Source organism: Paramacrobiotus metropolitanus, unplaced genomic scaffold (assembly GCF_019649055.1).
Source record: "Paramacrobiotus metropolitanus isolate TYO unplaced genomic scaffold, Prichtersi_v1.0 Parri_scaffold0000153, whole genome shotgun sequence".
In the NCBI taxonomy this organism is placed as follows: domain Eukaryota; kingdom Metazoa; phylum Tardigrada; class Eutardigrada; order Parachela; family Macrobiotidae; genus Paramacrobiotus; species Paramacrobiotus metropolitanus.
Genome location: NW_026570373.1, coordinates 207,626 through 220,691, shown reverse-complemented (window position 1 = coordinate 220,691; position 13,066 = coordinate 207,626).

The following is a 13,066-nucleotide window of genomic DNA, read 5'->3' as shown; positions in this document are numbered from 1 at the left end:
AATGTCAAGGGTTATGTGATCAGTGAGATACGACAGGGGGTAAAACGTGGCAGTGGCACCCGCCAGTGGCACTGCCAATGGCATGGCACGCGATAAAACCTGAAGGTTCTGGCAACTGGCACCCGATAAAACCTGGCAAGATGCCGCATAAAATGGGACAACGTATATGCGGGTTCGGAGTGTAGCCTCAGTGTTGGTCAAATGTTTATCTTCGAAACTCTTGCCATCGTAGTCAATGTTTTTTGAAAAGTGTTAAGCACTGGCCATGTACAAAGTGCGTAAGTGTGCAACGGTATGTGAAATCTGAAAAGGTCAACTTTGCATCATAGCTGTTCGCGCAACGTACCGTAAAAAAAGAGCGAAAAGCCGCATTAAAACTATAATCGCGGCACGTCCTGAAGGCACAACACTGGAATATAGAAGCATGCCTGCTATAATAACGCTGGAACCGAAGCATTTTAACTTGGTGCTTTATTCCGTTAATGAATGCGGTACGGTATTAATCGTAAGTACAGCACTAGCACGATAGCGATGCGGCAAACACGCCACTTACGCAGGCTGTAATCAATCCCTGCGTTCAACACTGTAGAAATAAGCTCAAGGCTCGGGGCAGCAGTTTTCGTTTTTAATGGAGTTTTGCTTAATGGAATTGGATGTTTCTAAAAACATTTTATTTTCCTTATTTTTTAAAAATAATAATTTGAATATAATTTTCATATTCATTTAATATGGTTATTAATATTGATTTGAAATATGATCATATTTCAATTTATTTCTAAGTTTTTATATTGCGCACTTTGTGGTAGAATTTGGTGACAGTGTGACAGCCTCGCCTATTCATGTTACGTCATAAAATATTTTTTTTTAGATTTTATTTTTAAATTAATATTTTCCTCTTGTGGTAGAATTTCGGTGACAGTGTGACAGCCCCGCCTATTCATGTTACGTCAAAAAATATTTATTTTTAGATTTTATTTTTTAAATTAATATTTTCCTCTTGTGGTAGAATTTCGGTGACGGTGTGACAGCCCCGCCTATTCATGTTACGTCACAAAATATTTATTTTTAGATTTTATTTTTTAAACTAATATTTTCCTCTTGTGGTAGAATTTCGGTGACGGTGTGACAGCCCCGCCTATTCATGTTACGTCACTATCAAACTATTATCAAGATACTCTGTAATATTAGTAATAGTAATAAGAACAACCCAATTAATTATAAAAAGGTCCGGGTACTATAATGAAAAGGTTATTAATTATTTTTGCAAAATAAAAGGACATTTTTACAATATTAATTTTAATTTTTGCATGAATTATTCGTAAAACCTTCAACAGCAATCAGCAGTCTTCATTGTTGCCAACAAAAAGTCACAAAATCTTTGTTTTGCCACGTGCGTTTGTCACGCGATTTACCGAACATTCATCGATGACATTTAACGTATGATGGCTCTCCTGCTAGATTTACTCAGAAATTCAGGTCCTTCGATATCAGTAGTCGAGTACTGCTTCTTTCATCACCAAAAAACAAAATAAACTAATTAATAAATTGCTAATTAATTGCTAAATATTTACTAAATATTTTGCAGTCTGACCCATTTTAATTTGGAAACCGTTACAGCCACCCTTTTTCACCTTCGTTTTTTACAGCCACCCTTTTAACACACTGTTTTTTAGTGGCACCTTATATACGAGTATTAATAACTGAGTAAATACACATTATTGTTCGTTTTTATAGGGACCCATTTTACTTTTCTGATAGGTACGCATTCATGTACCAACTTTTTGTACTCGTACTTCACGATCAGAAGTTCGAAGAAGTAATACATAAGAGACCTTCTACAATATTTCTAACGACTTAGATAACATAATAATATGTCTGAAAAATCTTTTCCTTATATCTTTTGGAAGGGTGTTAGAAACCGGTAAACGTAGCGTTTTCGTCAGTCAACTCACTTGTCAGCAGGTTTTACTGCAGGATGGATTAGAGGAGATACGAGTATCATATAAAGAAAGTCTATAATATTGTGCCGCTTTGAGCTACTACAGGTGGGCAATCGCAGATTCAGCCTACCTTCGTTCGGACAGGTGCATAAATACTTTCGTTCGTAATTATGTTTCTTTTTAAACATTTTTTCTAGTGTAAATTTTTATTGCGGATCTAGCGATACCCAAACCGTAATCGGAATTCGTTAGTACGAAACGGATCGGGATTTTGTGGGAATGGAAAACAAAGGGTAGACGCATAGTCATCTTCTGTATATAATAAGATTTGATCACGATCAGACGCGCTCACGACCGCTCACAGCTGTACGGCGAGCGCCCGAAAAAAGTCATCCTACATTTTCGAGGTGCCCGCAGGAAGGCTGCAAAGGTCACGTCCGAGAATTGGTTGGCCAATACCATGAATTTAATTAGGCTAGACAAGGAAAGTTGTGGAATTTTTAAACGAATTGTGAAATGGGAGCTGCATCCCAGAACAGATGGGTCGAGTCGCCTTTCGATGCTGTTCCGATCCAGTTTCAGTCTCACTCTAATTCTGGGCATGCTTTCAGCGTACAAACTTTGCATGGAAAAGTTGCTGGACACATACGCCTGATTATACTAAAATAAAATACGGTTTTAATTCTAGACGGGTGACTTGTGGTAATTTTTGGGAAAAGTGTCCGAACTTGTGACCAGGCTGTATTATTGCAGCATTCTACAACAAATTATACGTCATACTCATCCTGTACCTGATACCTAACTAAATCAGTATTATTATATTAAAGTTTGTTTAGTGCTGTACTTTTAGTTCAGTACTCTGTACCTAATACCTATATACCTTTCAGTCAGTACAGTACAGTATACGAGAAAAGTACAATACTTTGTTGTTAACCTTGCACCATAATGCATAATAATAAGTACTTAATTCTTTTCACGAGCTGCGCAAAAATCACTTACATAACTGCAAAAGAAAGTGCTTATAAAGGCCCAGGGTGTCTTAAAACAAATAAATCAATTAAAAAAGGGTGTCTATAATTAACGGGGTGCGAAAAGGGAGTGGCTATAGAAACCGGGGTGTTAGGGTTTATAGATATAAAATTAAATGGTGCACCCTTTTAATTTTATATCTATAAAAACGTTCGTGTGATGCGATTTCAGTGATACCCGTACTCTGTATTATTTTGCATCTCGAGATACAGTATTTATATTGAATTTCGTGACCTTCTGATCGAGCAGGGCAAGCCATATGACAAAAAAACGTTCTGTTGTGCGATTTCTTTGCAACTATATATGCATCAGAAACGTTTTTTCGAAAAACCTGTAAGCAGTAAGATAATTAAGTAACCGACGCAACTTGTAAAATATCTGTATAACAAGTAAACTGCAGCTAAAATCCATAAACTGTCCGCAACAAAATCTGATGGTTTTCACAGTTTCGAAATTTGCAGTAGTTTCAAGAAGTAAATGGTCAAAGTCAAAACGGATTACGTCAAGTACTAGTACTGTACAGTATCTTATCATAATCTGCCACATTGGCCACTTCAGCATTCCAGTCTCCCGTCTATTTTGACAGAAAATTTTACAAGGTCAAAGAGCGCCAAATTACAGTGTCGAGATTAAATCGCTACGAGCCTTTTCAAACATTTTGCAACCAAATCAGGTGAACCAAGTCCTTCAATGTTCAAAGTATATTTGCTAATGACTGCAACTTACATTTTTTCGATTATTCTGGAACTGCTCTACCACGAAATTTATTAGAAACGCGTGCACTGACTGTGCGCAATGCATTATGGTTCACGTGCCCGGCGTTTGACCTTTGATTTCTAATACGAATTTATCCCATCCCTTCACCGTCCCATCTCTCATCACATTTTATCACGCCACAATTGTTCGGTGTGATAAAATTGTGAGCAGGAAGACGGCGTGATTGTGAAAGTGTGTGACGACGTGATGGCAACCCTACTCGTAGCGTGTTATAGAAGTGGTCTGATAAGGTTCGACACTTAGTTTTTATTAATAAAATAAACCGAAGGTAGTAAAAGCTGGAGAATGAACGCTTCGCCTTTTGAAGAAAACAGTGACCAAACAGTCAAGACCCACCCAGTGGACCTTTTTCATGAACAACGAGTCAGCTTTCTACCACATTTTAATTTTAAAATAATTTTTAAATGTTTGACATTTATTTTAAAATTTGGAAAACATAGTGGAAACTGGAAACCGATTCGGTGTAAAAACGATCTGCATGGTAACATGTGTTTTCATGCAAAATTTGAAGAGTATCGGTCAATAATGAGACTTCAACACCTTTGTGCGTGTTTAGCCTTTTAGAAATTTAGTTCCCCAATATTCCCAACCGAATATGTTCCGCGCATAAAGGACATTCTCAACAGAATGTTTCGCGTACAAATAACAAACAAACTGTATACAAAAATTAGGCTATTACCTAAATGCCATAAAACATTGCAAGGGAGTGCTGGGAGTGCGCGAAAGCAAAAGGTTTCGTAAAAGTGCAGATTTCAAAAATTCTGTTGCCATGTTTTGGTGATTCGGCACACTTCCATTAAAAAAGCAGTCCATGACACAGACAGCCGATATGAAAAGACTTATATGAATTTTAAGAGCCTCAAAAATATATCTTTAGAATGATTAAGCCATCTGGAGACCGGCATTTCGGCAAAACAGTGCGATTTTCATTGACCAGTCGGAAAGGTTTTTTTAATTAATGATCTTTCTGTCCACTACTGTTTCCGCGCTATTTCTCACTCAACTCAAAATTTTTACTGTGCGTCGCACAGGCAGAATGCTCCTTTGTATTGGAACTAGCACAAATCTGGTTCGAGACAGTACATTTACAACTTAAAAGGGCTACGATTACCGTAATTATTTAATTATTCGATTGTTTTTTTATTGTTTAACCAAAGATGTACATGTAGCCACTGCTTTGACGAAAATAAAAATCAGGAGATTTCGAAAGATTTCTCAATGTGAACCAAATCATGGTGTCACAGCGGGCGGTCCACCGGAAGTTCTTAATATTTAGTCTTTAAAATAAGGGTGACACTATAGGCACCCCAAAACCCTGTTTACTATATAGGCACCCCTTTTCCGCACCCCGTTAATTAAAGGCACCCTTATCTTATTAACTGATTCTTTCGGGCACCCTGTTTTTATAGGCACCCCTATGAAACTTTAGCATATTATACTGTAATTGTAGTGTTAGAACCTAGATACGGTAATGTAGAAAACTACTGCTTGTATGCTGTTGTTGTACAAGATCCCCACGGGAAAGGTCGACCAGTTGCACTTTGTTTTATGTGTCATATAAAGGAACCACTATATCGACGCGTTTTTCACCGCCTTTAAAAACTGCCACAAAGACTGGGGGGTAAGGAAAAACTTTGGTGTCCGAAAACAACCCAAGAAGGCCACCCGGTGTCCGTAAAGAACCGACAGAAAACCGGCATCCGAAATTACAATTGCGAAACGAAACATCAAAATTACCGCCGACGATTCCATCCTCATTAGATCTAAGTTAGCAAATCAGCCTCACCGCCCGATAATCGGATGGAGAGCCTGATTCTGTCTGTATGCGAGTATCTGTATGAGACTGACGCACCTACAGTACATACATGAAATCATTTTCGAATTCTGTACCCGAAAAATGCTATTAAAGGGTGCCTATAAAATACACTGACAGGGTGTTTCTATTTAGTAAACAGAAAAGGGTGTCTATAAATTACGGGGTGCGAGAAGGGGTGCCTATAATAAACGAGGGTGTAAGGGGGTGCCTATAGTGATTTCCTTAAAATAAACTAAATTCCTTAAAAATAAGTTCAATAAAATTATTCACTTCCGCACCGAAACTCCTTGAAATTCGTTCTCTCGAATTTTAAGGATTTAAAATGTATGCCCTGCGCTGTTCCTGAACCTGTACACCTTTTCGTGCCGCACTGTATGGCGGTATATGAATTACAGTGCAATACTCAGTACATGTACAGGTACAGTACTGAGTACTGTACTTACTTGTGTTCACATTTAATTAAGTAATTAATAAATTAATTAATTAATTTTGATGTGTGTGACGGCCATTGTCATGGAAACTAAACGTGCAGCTGAAATAAATCAGCACGACTACATTACTATTGTTCTTACTATTCATTACAGTAAGTAATAAATACACTTTAAAATAACTTGCGATTTAAATACTTACTGTACAGAAGTGCTGTTACTGATTTCAATTTACAATTACAGATACTGAACCGCCGTAAAAGATGCCCATCTAAAAAAGTTTTAAACTAAAGCCACATGTATTTAAATTTAAGAATACGAGCCTGTCCTACCATTAACAGGACCACACCAAAAAGGAAACGCTATAGTTTTATTAGACGTTTTTATGAGTTGCAAACGCTATAGTTTTTATGAGAATTTCTCGAAAATTACAATAAAAGCATAAAATACAGTTAAAAGGAAAGCAGGTGACGGTCATTAATCTAATTGTTATCGTTCTTATTATGGTTTTTTTCTTCAAATCAAGTACCTGCAAGTTGCAGGTAAATAAGTCACTGGAAGTCTGCAAACGTGCATTACGCCGAAGAATGTTGGCAAATTTTGTACTACCGTACTAGTACTAGGGTAGTAGAGCAAAACTGGGACCCAGAATAGCAATGCAGTCTGAATTGTACCTCCTCATGGCAAATTTTGTACTACTAGTGCTAGTAGAGCAAAACTGGGACCCAGAATAGCAATGCAGTTTGAATTATAAAATGTTCTGCGGAACAAACTAAGTAAAGCTTTGAAGATACCCCCGGCCCCCAAGGGGCCATTCATATTTCAGGAAAGGTAAAAAAAGATATTTAATTTTTCGATTTCCGCTATATTGTGTTTTTATTGCTGGAATTCCATTTCCAGGCAACAATACCAGTAGAAAGTACTGCAGTTCCAATAAAAACCGTTGCCCCGAGACACTTCGTAGAAATAAACTTAAAAACCATTTCTACAGGTCATTACAAGTTTAAATGCACGATGTTTACATTTGCCGCTGTGACTACAGCTACAGTGTGGTAAAGCCAAGTTGATACTACGCTAATTTAAATTCGACACGCAATTTCCCTGTACTCTCCGCTTTATGCGGTGGGCGCCTCTATGTGCAGAATTTTATTCTGCATAAAATAAAATTGTTTTCGTTTTGACATCTCTAAAAATGCCCAAAGAAATTGATTCTAAAACTAAGTCACTAGTGGTTTCTCTACGTGCCAGTGGACTTTCTTTTCCTAAAATTGTGGAAAAATTGTTGGAGCTTGAAAGATCTATCAGTTTGATCACCGTTAAACGTATGATATGTATCTACAAGAGTCATCTTCGGCTTCGCCTCAGATGCTCTTGTGGTCTACAGTCAATTCCTTGAAAAATACTTGTTCATTTATTTTTGAAGCCTGGTTTGTGTGTATGATTTTACATTGTATGATTAGGCGCTGCTCATTGCTTCAGTTAGCTTGATCTAATCAGGAAACATCGTTATATATCTGTAGCTGATCGGTTCATTTTATGTGAAGCAAAATGGTTAGTAGCACGACTAATAATCGGAGAGCGGTCAGCGGTGCTAAGTTTTACGGCAGGTTCAGCAAACCGTGACCGGTTCTTATATGCGGTATACGACAGATATCAGTCGTAGCATATAAGAAACGGTAGTTTCAGTTTTTGGTCTTCGAAATCCGTGTGTAAACAAAAGGACATTTTTGGCGCCCGTAGACTCTACGGTCCGGTGGAATGGTCCGGCAGGTTGAAGGCCGCGGTCGGGTCTAACAGCGATGTGTGACGTGTTGTGTTCTGGTCGAGTAACGATGCGTGACGAGTGACACCATGACATGTAGGAAAAATGTGCATCGATTGTACTGATTGTAAGACGTTAGAAAAACTCTTAACTCTAGAAAATTGTTGAAAAACGGGAAGGTTCGAGAATCAGTGTTTGACAAGTCTAATTGGCCAGAGACAGAGTAGAATGTATATAGCCTTGCCAGGGGCGATCAAAGAGAAAGAGTGGTTGCTTGCGTTGTGCACACAGTTAAAACTTTAAATCTGTCCTATTTTTACTCGGGACTAAGATCGTCACATCTTGTTGCGCTGTGTGCAGAATCACTTCAGATCGGTTACCAAGTGCATGGAAAATTGTTTTAAGCAATTTAGCTTATTAAACATTAAAACACCTGGACTGTATTAATTTTATATTTAAGGATTTGGCCGGAACCTGCCGGTACTCCGCTCACGAGTTGAGCGGCCCCGTAGGTTTATAATCCTGCTTCGCTACTTCTTAATAACTGGCACGAGGAAACCAATTTTGATCGAGAACCTTTGTTCAGTAACCAGTAGGCTTGATCGGTAGATACACAGTAGTGTGAATTTTAGGATAATTCCATTTGCAGCAAGGAGTGTGTAATAATAACGAGCAACAGAGATCACGTTGTCCTAATCACCGAACATTAGTAACAGCAATGGCGGGTCCTGTAATTTCCGTTTACGCAGTAGCCCTGATTAGTAGTCCCTAAACACTGGTATGACCTGTGGGTTGGCTCTTTCTGAATTTCGATTGTTTCCGGATAACTGTTTCCAAAAAAGTTTTTGACAGAGATTTTAAGCATCTCATGGCGTTTGCATTTACACGGGATGTCGTTCTACCCGGTACTAGATAGTTAAAATTTTTTGTTTATTGGCAATAGCCACCAACAAAACAAAAACCAGCCCTCGCGGTCACATTGTTTGTGGTAAGGGTTGGTAAGGCCGGTGGTAAATTGAGGATCTCGGACCATGGCGACCATTCCTTTTATTTAGTAGGATTGGTCGGCGGATAGACATGCCAGCTTCTGCACAGTTCTGTTCGTTTGACAGCTGGAGCATTAGCGTTCTGCTGGACAATGATAACGGTTCTGCTCTTATCTGGTCTAAGCCAGTAACGCTAAGATAATATCCGTTCCCTGAAACTTCAGCTTCCGTTCACTCTGCAGGCCTGATCGACGGTTAGTATGTTTCCTGTAACTCAGTAGGTCTGGTTAGTGGATAGTGTAACCTTTGTGCGGTTTCAGCTGTTCATTCGACACCTCAAGAACTTTGTTAGCATCGAACAGTGGGTATTGGGCAAGGGTTCCGTTGGGTTCCGTTGGGTTCCGTTCTCATATGCCGGTCTGGTCCGTGAGTTTTTCATTGTATAGGAAAACTCACGGTCAGTAAACTTTCGCTTGCAAACTATGGTTAGACACTGCCTGTTTTCACTACCACCGAGTTGGCCGAAGTGCGATTTCGCCTCTACGTAATATGTAAAGTAAACGTATGATATGTATCTATAAAAAACACCAGGATTTACTGGCTGGAAGTCCCCTGAAGCCCGCAGACTGCCTCCGCAGAGCAGGCCTACAGTATGCATTCTAAAGAACGTCCAGAAAGTGGCCAAGCTCAGTGGCTAAAATTAATAAAATTCAAGAAGGGAGCAGTATCAACTTGGCTCTACCACACCGTATAGTCACAGCGGCAAATGTAGCACTACTATAGTAGCAAAAATCAAGTTGTTTTTTCAACTTTGTAGTTCGCATCGCATCGTGTCACTGGCGGATTATAAAATGCTATCAAAATGTTTGTTAATGCTGTTTGTTATTCGGTCGCAAGAGTGTGTTCCGTGTTTGGTATTTATTTTTACTCTCAGTCTGCGAGTATACATACGATTAAGGGATTTGGCCCGGTACATACAGCTTAGGACAAAACGGTCGCATACCCAACATCTCCACATTCAGTACGAATGCAGCGCAGTGCACTGTACGACTGAGTTCAAAATATCCGTTGCGTACAAGTGCACTGCACCGCATGCGTACAGAATGCTGGGTATGGGGCCATGCGACCATTTGGTCCTACATTGTAGTACCAAATTCGGATACATGCACGGCAACTTTCGCTGTCGCGCACTCCTAAACACATTTTTGCATTGCTTTATAACATTTTGTAGCCAAAGGACTATATACGTAGGCGTGAAATCCGTTTGCGCGCGCAACATCCGGTTCGAGAGTTATTAGTGAAATAAAATTCCAAAAGTTTAAACGCGCGGAGGTGTACCAAAAGTCTCATTATGAACCGATGCTCTTAAAATTTTGCACGAAAATGCACATTACTATGACGATCGTTTTGGTACCGAACCAGCTTTCTACCATTTTTTTCAAATTTTAAAATGAATTTCAAAAATTTTAAAAATTAATTTAAAATTTGAAAAAAATGGTAGAAAGCTGGTTCGGTACCAAAACGATCTTCATAGTAATGTGCGTTTTCGTGCAAAATTTGAAGAGCATCGGTTCATAACGAGACTTTTGGTACACCTCCGCGCGTTTAAACTTTTGGAATTTTATTTCACTAATAACTCTCGAACCGGACGTTGCGCGCACAAACGCTTTTTTCGCCTATGTATACGAATTCTTTGGCTACAAAATATCATAAAGCAATGCAAAAAAGTGTTCGGGAGAGCGCGACAGCGAAAGTTGCCGTGGATGTATACAAATTTGGTGCTATGTACCGGGCCAAATCCCTTAAGCATTCCACCTCTCGCTGCTAATGCCAGAACGCTAATGCCATTATTTTTGTTATGGTGTTATATCCTTCATAGTCTCACACATTTAAACGTTTTCCCTGTGTTCTCACGTTAGAAAGTATCTGTATATGTTATCTGAAACTCATACTGTGCTTCAGCTACCAGTATGAATGCTTTCAACACAATGGTATTCCTAACAATAATAATTATAAGCAGCGGGTTGTTGTTAATTATAGGCTATAGCGTATCGGTTAGTGTTATGCAGCGTGCGACTAAAATTATTATTACCACCCTAAAATTTCCTAGCTAACTCACAATTATAATGTATGCGAATATTGTGCGAAGGTTGTTTATGGGGCTACCCAGTTAATGCGAAAATGCTTGTATACCTGAGGCCGTTTTTTTTAAATATTAAACAGCGAAGTTTACGTGCACATATGCCGAACACTATAGTGTTAGTATACCGTTTAAGCCTTTATAAAGGCAAGGTGGTAATTACCACCTTGCTGGGTCTGATTCTTGTCTGTAGTGTGTGCTCTATGGTCAAAACAAAAAAGCGGTTTCACTCATTAAACTGTCATTTTCTCTGCTGATCTCGTAATGTTTAAAAGCGAGTATAGCCCTATAAGAGCCTCTTTTCCGGTCCGAAATTGTTTCTCATCCATAGTACTGATGATAATCTGCGGAGTGTTACTGGGTAGGTCTAATTAGCATTACATTGCTTCATTATGAATATTTCAGTTATGTAAATTACTGTAAAAGTATGAGCACCAGTACATTTTCCATTAATTACCTATTTGCAAACATGCAGTATTGGTTTCGGTATAAACGATTGTTATCAAACAGAAGAAACGAGCGGCCTAATCACAGGGAACATTTTTTGATCAAAATTAACCGAAACAGGTAAAAGTAGTATGCAGTGCAAAGATAGTAAAATCATACCACTAGCGCAGTTTTGGGCATAATCCGTGCCCATCTCTAGTATTTTAGTGTACGACGTCATACAGCATAAACTGTTTATTCCTTTCAGTTTTAGTCAAAAGCAGAGTGGCAAGGGTACAATTTAAATTTAGGATTACTATGTCTGCGTGCGTGAAGCTTTGCATACTGTAATGCACTACAGTATTGCGCTGAAGTGTGGCTACCCAAAATAGGTGCTTTTCTCTGTTCCTAGACCTCCTGCGACTGTTGTTTGCTGATTGGGTATACTGCATTGTGATGTTAATTGTTTTTCTATAAGGAAAAGAAACACGAAAAAGGCTGCTAAAATATATCCAAAATCAATGAAATTGTTAACGGTTTTTTTCAAACAGTCCTGCCAGTTTTGTTTCGATTTTAACAGAAGCTTTAATTACTTAATGGCTGGCATTAACTTACGGTAACGATGCTCACAAGCTAAGCCACCAATGTGTCGGATTCAGTGTGGAAACAAGCTTCCTTGCCAGACCGGATGGGAGGAATAGGGCTTCCAAAATCAGAGGAAATTTCTTTGCCTGCATACTTATCCTCGCGTTATGCTACAAAGACTCTCGTTGCCGAAATAGTGCCAGAGGAAGGCAAAGACGACATCGGGTCGTGCGTGGAGGAGTTTCGTGAGAGGAGCAGTGAGGAGCCGCCACCAGCAGAGTATCAGTCGGCGTGGACGGCAATTGTGTACGCTAGGGAGCATCGGTTTTTATTGGAAAGTGCTGACGTTATCGAAAAAGCGCGCTTGTTGGCAGTCTCCACAAAGAATCAGCTTCCTGGTTGTCCGCTTTGCCTGTAGCCAGCCTTGGGAATTTGCTGGACGAAGCGGCAGTGAGAATCGCAGTTGCGCTGCGTTTGGGTGCTGTCATCTGCAGCGAACATAAGTGCATTTGTGGAAGTATGGTTGATAAATTCGGTCGTCACGGACTGTCCTGTAAACGAAGTAAAGGAGGATTCCTCGACACGAACATTTGAATGATATCACACAAAGAGCAATCGGATCCGCGAAGATTTCATCTATCCGTGAGCCTACGGGTCTGGATCGAAAGAACGGTAAACGGCCGGATGGATTAACTCATTATCCGTGGAAAACGGCAAAGCGCTGGTGTGGGACGTAACTGTCGCCGATACGTTTGCACAGACTTATATTGGTCAGACATCCGATCATGCTGGTGCTGCAGCAGAAGCGGCCGAATATCGGAAGTGCGGCAAGTATGCTGACTTGGCTGACCGATACAATTTTCAACCCGTCGCGTTAGAGACAATGGGAAGCTGTGGTCCTCTCACCATGGATTTTATTAATGATCTAGCTAGACGCATCAGAGAGCAGACTGGTGAAATTCGCGCAAAGTGTTTTCTGTTACAACGTTTTAGTATTGAAATTCAGCGCGGTAATGCTGCTTGTGTCTTGGGAACTGTTGAAAAGCAGCATGAGCTGGATGGTTTATTTTTAGTTTGTGCATAGTTTCCTACACAAGATTGGTTATGATAATAATAATTATTATAAGTAGTACGACTTATTATTTTTATTATAAATATTATTTATATTATCTATGTA